General features: G+C 35.8%; 1 pseudogene; it reads right to left on the bottom strand.

The window, feature by feature from the left end:
- Window positions 1-8463: 8463 nt before the first annotated feature.
- On the bottom strand, window positions 8464-9039 carry LOC100962422 (annotated as a pseudogene).
- Between the last annotated feature and the right edge of the window lie 5747 nt (window positions 9040-14786).

The following is a 14786-nucleotide window of genomic DNA, read 5'->3' as shown; positions in this document are numbered from 1 at the left end:
AAAATACTTTAAGGAGCACTAAAAACCAAGGTAAAAATAATGATTTAAAAATAGAATAAGGCCTACTGTGGTGGTGCACTAGGAGGCAGGTGAGGTGAGAGGATTCGTTGAAGAATTTAAGATCAGCCTGCGCATCATAGTGAGACCCCCATCTCTACAAAAAAATAGAAAAATTAGCCAGGCATAATGGCATGTGCCTGTAGTTTCAGCTACTTAGGAAGCTGATGTAGGAGGATCACAGAGCCCAGAAGTTTGGGTGGCAGTGAGCTGTCTATGATGACAGTGTTGCACTCCAGTGTGGGCAACAGAGCAAGATCTTGTTTGAATGAACAAACAAATGTATAAATATAAAACTCTAAAAGTAAATACATTTCAGAAAAGATAAAAAATTAAAATAGACTATTATTACCAATTATACCTCAGAAAACTGGAAAAATAACAATAGAATATTATAAACAACTAAATACCGATAAGGTTGAAAATGGCATAAAATGGATAATTATAAAAACTACTAAGGAATGTATTTCTGATTTTTTCAAACTCTCCAAAGTCAGGACACCCACTAGTTTTATGAACTAGATTTTCCAAACCTTCAAGAAATCCACATTTTGTATGATCTATGACAGTGCACAGAAAAGAGTGAAAATGTCCCAACCAACTTTATCAAGTTAGCGTAACTGTCATTGAAAATTATATAGTGAAAGCCCAACAAAATAAAACTATAGGTTAATTTCACTTATGAATACAGAATATTCTAATAAAATATTAACATACCACTTTTGAGTGTGCCAAAAGTATTTCCCAAGCAAAGTCTGCCATAAGATTGCAAAATCAGTTCAACTTTTGAAAATCTGGCTCGGCGCCTATAGCTCAACCGGCTAAGGCGCCAGCCACGTACACCTAAGGTGGTGGGTTCGAATCCCCAGCCCGGACCCGCCAAACAACTATGATGGCTGCAACCAAAAAATAGCCGAGCGTTGTGGCGGGCGCCTGTGGTCCCAGCTACTTGGGAGGCGGAGGCAGGAGACTCGCTTGAGCCCAGGAGTTGGAGGTTGCTGTGAGCTGTAATGCCACGGCACTCTGCCCAGGGGGACAGCTTGAGGCTCTGTCTCAAAAAAAAAAAAAAAAAAAAAAAGAAAATCTATCAATATAATTTATAAAACAAATAGAAAAATTCTCTCAGTAGATTAAAAAGATATTTTAAAAAACTCATTCATAATAAAAGTTCTCAGCAAAATAGGAATAGATGGGAACTTCCTTAATCTGATATCTGACAGAAACCTATAGCAAACATTTTACTGAACCGTACCTTTGAAGTCAGAAATAAGGATGCCTGCTACAACTGCTAATATTTTCATAGTCTTAACTAATAGGACATGAGATAGTAATTCTGTTTCTGAGTAGATATTCAAAATAATTGAAAGCAGGAACTTGGACAGATATTTGTATTATTGACAATAGTCAAAAGGTGTAAATAATCCAAATGATTACTTTGCTAATGGATAAACAAGTTGTGATATATATCTACAAGGGAATATTATTTAGCCTTAAAAAGGAATGAAATTTCTTGTCTTAAATTTCCTATTAATGCGAGGGTACAAACAACTAGCTTACAGTGTTTTCATTTGTTAGGTGGACTCCCTCTTGTAGTTGTGTCTGGCACCCAAGGGGTGTGCAGTCCACCCTTACATTGTGTCCATTAACTGGGGGCACACCAACCCCCTCCCTCCTTCCCTCTTCCCTTTCCCTCAAGCCCCTTCTTGAATTGAATTGAGTTTGTCTCCTATGTGGGCATGTATTAGATTCTCTACTGGCTTCATATTAGTATTGAGTAAAAAGGAATGAATTTCAATGCATGCTACAACTTGAATAAACCTTGAAGACATTATGCTATGTGAAGTAAGCCAGACACAAAAGGACAAATATTGTATGATTGCACTTGTATGAGGCATCTAGAATAGTCAGAAAATAGAATGATGGCTTCTGGGGGAGAGAGTAATGGAGAATTATTGTTGAATGGGTATAGTGTTTTAGTTTGACAGCATGTCAAACTTCTAGAGATGGATGTTGTGATGTAACACAACAATGTGTATGTATTAATTCCACCGAATGCTACATCTAAATAAGTGATTAAAATGGCAAATTTTATGGTATGTGTCTCACCACAATAAAAAAATTAAGAAATGAAGTATAAATGTTGACAAGAAAGTTTCAGACCAAATGAACTCAAGAAAATTAATTGACAAACATTTGGAAAAAATAAGAAAATACAACAAGAGATAAATGCACAGTTAGAATAAACAAATTCATAATTTCCCACATAGTTCAAGTCATCAGTTCAAAAATGTAATAGAAAATCTTCATTTACATTAACACTAAAAATATGAAGTGCTTCCAAATAGACCAAATGAAAAAGTAAAATGCCTTCTTGCTTTTGATAGGAAAAGAAAAACTTTCAGAAGGATATTAAAAAACCGAACATAGTGAGAAATATAACATGTTAAGATTTCCAATCATCTTGGTGGGAAAGTAAATTAGCACAGCCAATTTGGAAAATAGTATGGAGGTTTTTAAAAACTAAAAATAGAATTTATCATATAATCCAGCAATTCCACTTCTGGGTATATGGTCAAAGGAATTAAAATGGATATGTTGAAGAAATATCTGCACTCCCAAGTTCATTTCAGAATTATTCATAATAGCCAAGATAGGAAGCAACCTAAGTGTTCATCAATGGATAAAGAAAATATGGTATCTATACACAATGAATATGTACAGTCTTAAAAAAAGAAATTCTATCATTCATGACAACATGAATGGAACTGGAGGACATTGTAGTTAGTAAAATAAACCAGGCACAGAAAGATAAATGCAGTATAATTTCACTAATAAATAGTATCTTAAAAAGTTGATCTCATAGAAACAGACAGTAGGAAGGTAGTTACGAGAGGCTGAGGGAGACTGGGCTACTGGGACAGCCAAGGAAAGGAAAGATGTCAATCAAGGTACACAGTTTCAGTTAGACGGGAGGGATGCATGTTAGTGATGTGTTGCATTGCATGACGACCATGGTTGGTATGTACATTAATGTAGAGCATACTCCAAAACTGCTGAAAGAATATATTTGTAATACTCTTACCACACACAAAGTAAGTTAATTAGCTTGATTGAATCTTTCTAAAAATGTATACATAGATCAAATCATCACATTGTATCCATAAATATATGCAATTATTGTCAGTAAAAATGAATTTAAAAAAATTAAAAACAATAAAAACAAACAAGGAAATATAAGGAAACATGAGTAGATTCCTCAAAAAGAAGAAGAAAGAAAGAAAGCATAAAAATAAGTGACCTATCCCCTTAGGAATGTCCCCTTATTTGAGCCAGATCATTAACTGGGAGGTGTAATATCCACTGAATATTTTTGAACTAAAATTCAAAAGAAATCTGGTTACATTTTCTATTTGCTGTAAATTAAAATCTGTGTGTCAACTATAACTTCCATACCCATCCCTTTACATAGGTCAAATAAGAATATTAAACTAACTGATGAGCAGACATATACACAGAGGGAAGTAAAACTCAGTGAAAATGAACCAGGAGGGAAGGGGTATGAGAGGAAGGGAAAAAATTTACCTAATGGGCACTATGAGCCTATTTGGCTGATAGTCACACTTATAACTGGGACTCAAGCATTACTAAAGTGATCCATGTAACCTAAAACATTTGTCCTGCCTTAATATTTTGAAATAAAAAAAGAATATTAGACTACCAATTGTTAAAGCAAAAGAAATTAGTTGTGCAATTTAGGGAGAGGAGCAGCAATCTGGGTAGTCTCAGGAAACAAATATGAAACACAGAAGAATAGAGAAATTAAAAATGATCAGATGCTACGCTCCTTAAAATTGTACACTATTTTTTTTTTTTTTTTTGAGACAGAGTCTCATTATTCGCCCTTAGTAGAGATGTGTGATGTCACAGCTCAGAGCAACCTCCCACTCCTGGGCTTAGGTGATTCTCTTGTCACAGCCTCCCAAGTATCTGGGACTACAGGTACCCACCACAACACCCAGCTATATTTTTTTGTTGCAGGCCCATTTTGTTGTTTAGCTGGCCCAGACTGATCTTGAACCTGCCACCTTCGGTTTATGTGGCTGGCACCGTAACCACTGTGCTATGGGTGCCAAGCCAAAAATTGTACATGGTTTAAACTTTTAAATAATTACTGAAAAATTCTTTTTCTTCTTTTCTTAGGCAGGGTCTTGCTCTGTCACCCAGGCTAATGGGCAGTGGCGTCCAACTTACGGGCTCAACTGATCCTCATGCCTTAGCTTCTTGATTAGCTGAGACAACAAGTGTGCAACACGACACCCAAATCATTTTTCTATTTTTTGTGGAGACAGGGTCTTTCTATGTTGCCCAGGCTAGCCTCAAGCAATCCTCTAACCTCAGCCTCTGGAAGTGCTAGGATTATAGGCATGAGCCATATGCTTTTCTGCCCTTGTGCATTTTTTGGCCCAAAAAATTCTTATGGAGGAGAAAACAAATATACTTCGGATTTAATCAAGCTCCAAATCATAGAAGTCCCATGGAGAGCCTTGAAGGACACAGTGGGGTTTGTCTGTGATTATTAATTAGATAAAGTTGATAAAACACCCTAAAAAATAAACAGTGTTATAACATACATAGTTATCTTCTTGTCTGGGGCACTAAACATGAGTTCATGTATACTCAGAACTAATAAATCTTTCTTCATCTTAACGAGTTGAATTTTCCCACTGTATATATCCCTTGTGTTTTTGAAATTCCTATTTAATTTTTGAGTTGTAACTTTTAAAGAACTATGCAAATATGTGTACATTGTAACTCTGCTTCTGGATTATTACTTATTTATTGAAGATGTACATGGATTCTTTGAAATGAAATATAAACAATAAACAATGTCCAATTGTCTTCAAATTAATCCAAAAAATTTAATGGAATTCTTTTAAAGATCCTTGAAAGATTTTCCATAGAATCTAACAAAATAATTTTGTAATTCATATGGAAGCATAAATATGTAAGAAAAGGAAAAGGCAATGTATCTTTCAAATAGAAAACAAAGTGAGGAATGATTGGCCCCTACTAATCTGAACAGATATAAAGCTTATAAAGCTTCCCTTACACACATGGGTTGGAAAGGCAAACAAACAATGGACTAGAGAAGAAAGGCCGAAACAGAGTAATCTGTACATGGGACATTGGAATATGATGAAGTAGCATTTCAAATAGAGGGAAAGGTCATTTACTCAAAATGGCATGACACAATTTCCTATCATCATGTTAAAACCAAACAGATGCTTCCATAGAAAAACAGATTACGCCTCACACAGAAAGCACATTTCAAATGGAAAAAGAGTCTAAACCTAAACCAAAATCAAGACAAAACAAAGAAAAAAACCTATTTTTGAAGATATGAGAATGAAAGATATCTTTTTTATTTCCAACAGAATAAACTTTCTTAAATATGTCCTAAAAAACTGAATTCATAAAGAAAAGGTAGATACTTTGATTACATAAAAATGTTAAATTTCTGTTGACAAAGGCTCTGTTAAAAATGCCTTTCATTAGTGAATTGAAAGAAATATTCGTAGTACATGTAATAAGGAAAGGGTTAGTATTTGAACCACATAGAAGCTAACCTGGATAATATAACCAAATAGTAAAAGAAAGAGAATTATTCTTCATGGAAAAGAAAATTCAAAAGGATAATTAAATTAAGAAAAGACACTTAACCTTGCTGGTGTCCAGGAAAAAGCAAATGACGATAATAGATACTATTATTTATGCATAGAGTTAGCAAAACTTCTAAAATTGGTACGATATTGGCCTAGTGTTGGGAAAAGGGGATTTTCACACACTTCTGATGAGACTATAAATTGATACAGTTTCTTTACATGACAATTGGTCAATATCTAAGTTAAAATTATACACAACCTAGATGCCAGAATTGCATTTCTAGGTATTAATGCTCCAGAAACACTTAACATGTGTGAATAAGGAACCCAGGGCACGATATTTCCTGCAGCATTGTTTGTAATACTGAAAAATTAAAAACAACCTAAATGCCCACCAATAGATGAATTGCTAAATAAAATTTGGTGTATCCATATAGAATTCTACATGGTAATTAAAAAGAATGAATTACATTTCTATAAATCATTATATTCAAACAATATTCAGTGATAAATGTACAGTACAGAACCATAAATAATGATATCTCTTATATAAAAATGCACACTAAATGCTAAATATTTTTTCTGTGTACCTATAAAAATATTTGTCTATAAAAATCTTTTTAAGATGTCTGGGAAGAATCAAGCCCAACTTCTCAGTTATTATCTCTGTGTATGGGAAAGAAGGGATTGGATTTGGGATGAAGTTCAGAGGAGGGTGTAGCTTTATCTGTAAATATTTAATTTCTTTTTTTGAGACAGAGCCTCAAGCTATCCCCCTGGGTAGAGTACCATGGCATCACAGCTCACAGCAACCTCCAACTCCTGGGCTCAAGTGAGTCTCTTGCCTCTGCCTCCCAAGTAGCTGGGACCACAGGAGCCCACCACAATGCCCGGCTATTTTTTGGCTGCAGTCGTCATTGTTGTTTTTGGCGGGCTCAGGCTGGATTCAAACCCGCCACTTTAGGTGTATGTGGCTGGCGCCTTAACCACTTGAGCCACAGGCGCCGAGCCTAAATATTTATTTTTTAAAAGGATGAGGCCAGGCATGGTGGTTCAATCCTATAATCTTTACACTTTCTGAAACTGGGGCAGGGGAGATTGATGGAGACCAGGAATTCAATACCATCCTGAGTGACATAATCTGACCTCATTTTTATAAAAAATAAAACAAATTAACAGGGGATGGTGGTGTGCACCTGCAGTCCCAGCTACTTGGGAGGCTGAGGCAGAAGGATCGCCTGAACCCAGAAGTTTGAAGCTGCAGTGAGCTATGATGATGCCACTGTGCTCTAGCCTAGGCAAAAGACCAAGACCCTGTCTGGAAAATAAAAGGAAGGAATACGTTTCTGTATCATTTCGTAATTAAAGTTAATTTTGAAATTATTTTTATATGTTGTATGTTTTTATTGAAAGAAAGCGTGATGTGAACTAATAATGACATATATAATGTTAATGCATATGATTAATTGAGGTAAAGATAATCTTGATGTGAATTTTATTTCTTACAGGAGCATACTGGGTTGTTTTAGTAGCAGGCTTGCATCTTTATATAACATGCCTATAATAAAAAATCACATGATACATTGACAACTACTTAAAAAGATGGCCTCTTATATTGAGTTCTCATTTCACCTCAGCTATACCTCTACTAATCCATTTTCCTTTGGCTCTGCTTTCAAAAGATAACATGAGATGTAGGAAATGCACTGAGCTGCATATATTACACAGCTTTGTTCTGATTAAAAGGACTTTTAAGTTGCTATTGGTGGTGTGTTACTGGGGTTCACTTTCTTCAAATGAAATACAGTTGAATTATAATGGTGCTCCTAACCTCACAATATCTATTAGTGGACCTTTTTTTTTTTTTTTTACGGTTTTAAAAATGTAATACTGTTTTTTTAACTTCAAAAACATTTCAGCATTCTAAACATACAAAAAATAGCAGAACGTTGCAAATGTGTTTAAGTACAGAAGGTTCTTGAACTTTCATTGATGCGGTGGCTCTTCCGCTTGCCGCTTTGCCAACAATGAAGAGTTCTACGGTTTGTTTTAAAACAAATAGTTTAAAAACTACCACACTTAACTAAAAGAAAAAAAATCCAAACACTTCTCATGCCAGCTGACCCCCCTTTGTCCACAGCTAAGAATGGCAGCAGAATGCTGTCACTATATACAAAAAAAAGACAACCTGAAGCTAAATGGATGCCCGCCGCAGTGTCACCAGGTCCAGCTCACAGTGCACGCCCTGAGCTACGGCCCCTCCGAAGGGCATCTTTCCCCATGGCTTTAACACCAAGCAAGGAGCAGCAAGAGTTGGTCTCAGTTGTTTTGTTCTTTTTACAAACTATAGATCTGTACAGTTGTTAACTCAGGATTTCTAGCCAACAACCATATAGTTAACACCACCTTACAAATTTAAAAAAAATGCCAGAAACATCTTAACATGCCTTGTCACAGCAACAGCAAAGTGCACAGAGTGAGGAGAACACTAGAGTGCCTTTTCATTTTAAAAATGTTTGGAAATATGTACAACTTTGATACAGTTTCAGGGTGCTCCAGACACCCATGGCCACTTTATGTAAACCACTGACAATTCTAGAGCACTTTGAGACTATAATATGATCGTGATCAAATTTTGGGATTAAACCTAATGAGGGCAATAGACATTTCTCCATTAAGAGATGTGCCATTTACGGTGCTCCCCTACTCTAAGGTATTCACAAGGAGACAGATAAACAGTTTTTTATTCATCCTCTTCCTCCTCATCTTCTTCATCTTCCCCTTCCACCTTTTTCCTGGCAACTTTAGTGGGACCCTTTGCACCATCAAACTTTCCTTTAGACTTTAGTCAATGACATCCTTCTCATACTTCTCCTTCAGCTTGGCTGCCTTAGTGATGTAAGGCTGCTTTTCACTGTCACTTAAGTTATTCCACATCTCACCCAGCTTTTTTGCCACATCTCTAGCAGAGATACCAGGATTTGTAGACTTGATCTTGGGGCAGAATTCTGAACAAAAGAGGAAAAATCCAGATGGTGGCCTCTTGGGGCATTCGGATCCTTCTTCTTTCCTCCTTTAGCTGGTCCATAATCCTTCATTTCCAATCATAGTGGACTTTATTAGCCTTTGCCATTTCATCAAATTTAGACTTCTCTTTCCCAGACATTGCCTTCCACCTTTCAGAGCACTTCTTGGAAAATTCTGCAAAATTTACAGGGACCTCTGGGTTTTTCTTCTTATGTTCTTCTCTGAATGTCTGCAATAAGAAGGCATAGGCAGACATCTTGCCCTTGGGTTTCTTTGGGTCACCTTTAGCCATTTTGACTGTATTGTTCGCTAGTCTGGGCAGCGCAGGGCATGACGTGCAGCTCAGTGGTCCCCAGCCTCGCTCTCTATCAGTGGACTTTTAAGGGTCTGTGAAGTCACTGAAATTATAGGGAAAAAAATGTGTTCATAATTAAGTTTCCATATTTTTTTAATAGGGATGGCATTTGGGTGGGAGATGCCTAAAGGTATGGAACAAGAAAACAATAATAAAAGTTTAAGAGCCATTAACCTACATGATCTCAGAGAACTTTTCAGCTGTGAAATTGTGTTAAAAATAATCCTTGAGACTTTTTGTCCTGTTCTTTCTTTTCCTCTTTCCATTTATCAAACTCCTGAAACAAACATGAAAACAAAAACAGTTAACAAGTTTCACTAACTATAAAATATGTAACTAATTCCCAAAGTTAATATGATTATTAAATGCAATAATCTAAGTAAAGCCCTTTACCACTATGAGGCATGTAGTAAACAGAGATAATATTTTGAAAAAGGGCTGGCTCGGCGCCTATGGCTCAACCGGCTAAGGCGTCAGCCACGTACACCTAAGGTGGCGGGTTCGAATCCCCAGCCCAGACCCGCCAAACAACAATGACGGCTGCAACCAAAAAATAGCCGGGCGTTGTGGCGGGTGCCTGTGGTCCCAGCTACTTGGGAGGCGGAGGCAAGAGACTCGCTTGAGCCCAGGAGTTGGAGGTTGCTGTGAGCTGTAATGCCACGGCACTCTACCCAGGGGGACAGCTTGAGGCTCTGTCTCAAAAAAAAAAAAAAAAGAAAAAGAAAAAGGGCTACCATGGAATTTATTTGGGTTAACAGCAACTTTGAATCCCTGAGCAGGTAAGCTAAGCTGCAGTTTTTAGCTTCTTGGAGATCAACTGTGATCCAACTTTGAAATACGTAAGGATTATGGCTAAGAAACTCTTTGAATTGCATTCTCAGAAAACCAATAGAAACTCAGTGAAATGAAGAGTGTTAACTCTGTCCAGATGATAGGCAGCCAGTCAATGCAGATTTTCCCCCAATTTGGCCCCATCTTCCTCTCATTTCTTCCTTTTACTCACCTAAAGGATACAAGATCTAGGAAACTTATTAAAGACCTAATGGCAAAGAATAGAGTTCTACTTTTTAAAGTGCTTACTAATATTTTCTATGGCTGTGCTTCTCAAAATGTGGCCATGGGGAACATGTGAAGTCAAAACTACTTTCATCATAATTCTAAGATGGTATTTGTCTTTTTCATTCTCATTCTCTTCCAAGTTTGAGTTTTCTGAGACTCTAATGTTGATATCACAGCAGAGTGAATGCAAATGTAGATACTATTATAGAATCCAGTCATCTTCCATTAAGCCAAGCATCAATCAGATTCATAAAAATGCAAAACAGTACCACTCTTCTCATTATTTTCTTGTAAAGAAAGCTATTTTTAATAAAATATGTTAATATCTAATAGATATCTATTCTTAAGTGCATATTTTCTAACTTCTCAGTTTTAATTTCTAATATAAAAGTATTATATCAAGATATAATTCATATAAACAAAAGCTCTTTGGGGTTCTCAATAATTTTTAAGAGTAAAATTTGGACTTGAGATAGGAAAGTCTGAGAATCACTTCTCTGTGGAAATAATTGTTCATTAAATGGATAAATAATATGGAGAAAACTACAGCTTGCTTTCATCCTGGACACAGTTAGTATGCTCAGTTGCTTGTTTTTTTTTTTTAATTTCAAATTAATATGAGGGTACAAATGATTAGGTCATACTGTTTACATTTCTTAGGTAAAGTTCAAGTTGTAATTGAGCCCTTCACCCAGGGGACATGCTTACATTGTGCCTATTAGGTGAGAGCTTACCAATTCCTTCTCTCCTCCCCTTTCCTTTTTCTCCCCTTCTCTGTCCTCCTCATTTGAATTCAATTGTGTTATCTATTGGTTTCATATTGTTATTGAGTATATTGGACACTTGCTTTTCCATTGTTGTGATACTTTGCTAAGAAGAATGTTCTTCAACGCCATCCATAAATACAAAAGATGTAGCATCTCCATCTTCTTTATGGCTGAATGGTACACCACTGTTTATTAATCCATTCATGTGTTGATGAGAACTTGGGTTGATTCCACATCTTGGTGATTGTGAATTGAGCTATAATAAACATTCTAGTGCAAATGTTCTTGTGCTAATATGATATTTTTCTTCTGGGTAGATGCCTAGTAATGGGTTTGCAGGATCAGATGGGAGGTCTCCTTTTAGCAATTTGAGGATTCTCCACACTTCTTTCCATACAGGCTTATTTTTATAAGGAACTTCTAATTATTTTTCTTGCATTCATAGGCTCACAAGAGCCAAATACATACTAGAAAATTGATCCTATAAGCTAGAAATGCTGACCAAAGCTTGAGGATCTGCCATCTAAAATAGGTCTGTTTTGGGTTTTTTTTATAAATATCTTTACCCAGTTTAGATCTTATTTTTATATATTCCCTATATTAGCACTTTTCCTCCCTCCAGTACTATAACCTGTGCTTGATTTAAGTCTCTATTGTACGAGCTTGACTCCAAATTCTTGACCTGACCTCTCTTTGTTCACTTGAGTGACTTTGCTTTTCCAGGCCTCTGGAACAGGAATTGTTCTATTTCTTTGTACATCTAGTTTATATTTGTCTGCTCCAGAGTCTCTGTGTTTATACCTTATGTGAGTATAAACACATGAGTTGTTTTATATTGTATTTTTAATGACTTTTTAATTTAGTATATTAAGTTTTAGTCATATTTAGCTTGCTTTGAGTTTAAAATGAAAATAAAAGCAAATTTCTCTGCTATACTTATAATGCCTATAATGTTCTCAAAGAATCAGCAAACGACCATGAACAATATTGAAATTATAATAAATGAGTTTTATTAAAACAGATATTTCAATCTTAGGTAACGTTAATTGGCTCCCTGTGGAGTGTGGATTGTGAGGTGGCAAGACCCCCACAGCTGGGAGGTGTGTTCAAGGGACAGCCCCCAACTGCTTCTCCTGCCTTCCTAAAAAACAATAGCCCTTTCTCCTTGCTCCCTCTGCCAGATGTCAGGTAGCTTCTGTATACTTTGTCTTTTGCCTAAAAGCACACAGCCTTCTTTCCCTAAAGTTAATCTTCACCTCATGTACTAAGATTCATGTCCTTAAGAATATTGTCTATGATAAAACCACTTTTACTTATCCAGTTACTTCCCCTCAGCCTAGTAAAATAAAAACATTTCCTCTAGCTTTTCTTGCTCACTTGCAACATTGTTACTATAAGAAACCTTGTTTACATACTACATAAATTAAGCTGCTCACAGGGTTTGGTGCTGGCTGCCAAGGCGGCTGCACCAGGCCTGCTGATCCCATCTCTTTATCTTTTATGCAATCTATATCTCTTGTGTGATTTATTTTCTCAGTTCCTTGCCATTCCCCCTCTAGTTTGTTTACTCTTCTCCCAAAACTCCCTACTGTGAAAAATGAAGAAAGAAGTAAGCTTCTATTTCTTTCCTTCTTCCCCCAACCTCTAACCATTTTTGGTAGATATTATTTTTACTTTGGAGTTTTAAAAAAGTATTTATTTTATTTTCTGCATTCAAAATTCTCTCTGTCTTCTGATCATATTTTCTCCATCTCGGAGTTCTTAATTTGGTGCATGTCTGAGTTGCCTATATTGTACTTTATCTTTGAGAAGTTGTTTTTATGGATTCTGCTTCTGGGGAAATTTTGGTTGTCCTGAAATACATTTGGTTACATTTCAAAGCATTATCATCAGTAATTTATACTACTTTGGTTGTTCAGAGATGCTTCTCTTTTCAGCAAAGGACACATCCTACAAAAGAGTAATGAGAATCATCCATAAGAGATTGCTTACATTTGAAGACTTAAAAAAAAAAAAAAAAGACATTCTTAGCAGCCAGAGTGTCTTACTGTTTTTTTTTTCTTTGTCTTCTGATGGCTCTTCCTGTGGATCATTATGAGGAAATGAAATAAAAATTATCATATTTTTTATCCTATTCTAAATTATATATTTATTCAGAATATCTCAACAGATGCCCAAATGTTTCTATTTAAATGCCATATTTTATCCTTAACAGAAATATATATTCAATAGGGAAAAACCTTGATCAATCATAAACAAGGTGTCTGGAAAACCAGTATTTCAAATGAACCTTTTGTTTGATCTAGAGAGGATTTTGGACAATTCACTATGTTAAGATTTGGAACAAGTAACCAGGATACTTTTCTTTAAGTGGAAGAAGAGGTGCTAGAAGTGCGGGATGGGTTCTTAGAACAATTTTAGGAAAGAATATATATAGAAGTCGAGGATTTTGTAAAATGATTCCTTTAAAACTCTCCATGTTTGCCCATTGACAAAGTGAATGAAGCTGGCTTCAGGGTAGAGAAGTAATTCAGGTGTTATGGGAATTCTGATGAACTGTCTAGCACAAGTCTGGCCCAAAGTTAGACCAGGATTACTCATATCTGGTTGGTAATTAAGAGGATATGTTGGCAAGAGTTGCTGGATATTTGGCTTAAGAGAAAACAGAATTCCAAGTTAAAAATTTTTTTTTAATTTTTTTGGTATCGTCTTTCAATTTCTAAACATTGTTAAATTATTTAACATTGTTAAATAATTCATGTTTTAAATTGTGCAAATTACTTTTGAACTTCTAGGTTTCTGTGTGTGACCAAGGGACTTACTGAAGTTTGATACCATCTAAAGAAAATATCAATAAAGTTTACTCTCCCATCAAAGTCTTTTCTATTTTTTTTTTCCCATCCTACAACTTGATGACTCAAACCTGAAACCTAACAGGTCATCGAACATAGTAGATACCCAGTCACTATTTACCACGTGACCATAAATCTTTTTAGAAATATATTCTGGCTTCTCTCCCTTTCTTTGCCATCATGGTGCATGTGATAACCCTGTTTCTCACCATGACCTCTCACAAGACCTTCAACATGAAGCATGGCCAAGAAACAAAAACGAAATCATCCCATTCCTCAGTGGATTTGAATGAAAACTGGTAATAAAATCAGGTACAACTCACAGAGCAGACACTGGAGAAGAACCAAGCTGGGTGTATAAGGAATTGCATGTGAGATGGCACATATTTATGATGTATCAGGGTCACTATCATCTTACCACATCAAGTTGAAAATGTCATCAGTTGGACAGTTGGCCATGTTTCATAGGGAAAGTGAGTTTTCTCTTTGTTTATATGCTCTTTGCTAATAAGTTGGTCCAGTAATAAATATGTGAAAGCTTTTGTTTGAAAAAAAAATATGTTCTGCATTCTAGTCCCTCATCTTGATTTCATGTGAGCTCTGTTGTCTTTCACTCTCATCATCATAGTGGTCTCCTATTAGGTCTTGTCTTCAGACGTCCAGTCTTGCCCCTGCACTACATAAATAAAGTTCCAAAGTGAAAATATGATCATGTGATTTTACAAAAGCCCTTCAATGATTCTTCATTACTTATAAAGATTAATGTTTATAGCCTGGCATATAAATTTCACTGTGCTATGCTGGATTATTTTCAGGTTCCCTGAGATCACCATAGTCTTTCTTAAGACTTTACATATACTCAAAAAAATACCTCTAGTAATTTTGTTGAGTGAGCCTGATAATTTCTGACCATTTTTGGAGATCCACTGAAAATTCTCCTCTTTTTCTTGAGATTTCTTTGAATCCTATTTCTTCACTTTTAATCTGGGTTAGTTGATTACTAACT

The sequence above is a fragment of the Otolemur garnettii genome, unplaced genomic scaffold, assembly GCF_000181295.1.
Source record: "Otolemur garnettii isolate 467f Iridium unplaced genomic scaffold, OtoGar3 scaffold00174, whole genome shotgun sequence".
Classification (NCBI taxonomy): domain Eukaryota; kingdom Metazoa; phylum Chordata; class Mammalia; order Primates; family Galagidae; genus Otolemur; species Otolemur garnettii.
This window is presented reverse-complemented; position numbering and strand designations above follow the sequence as displayed.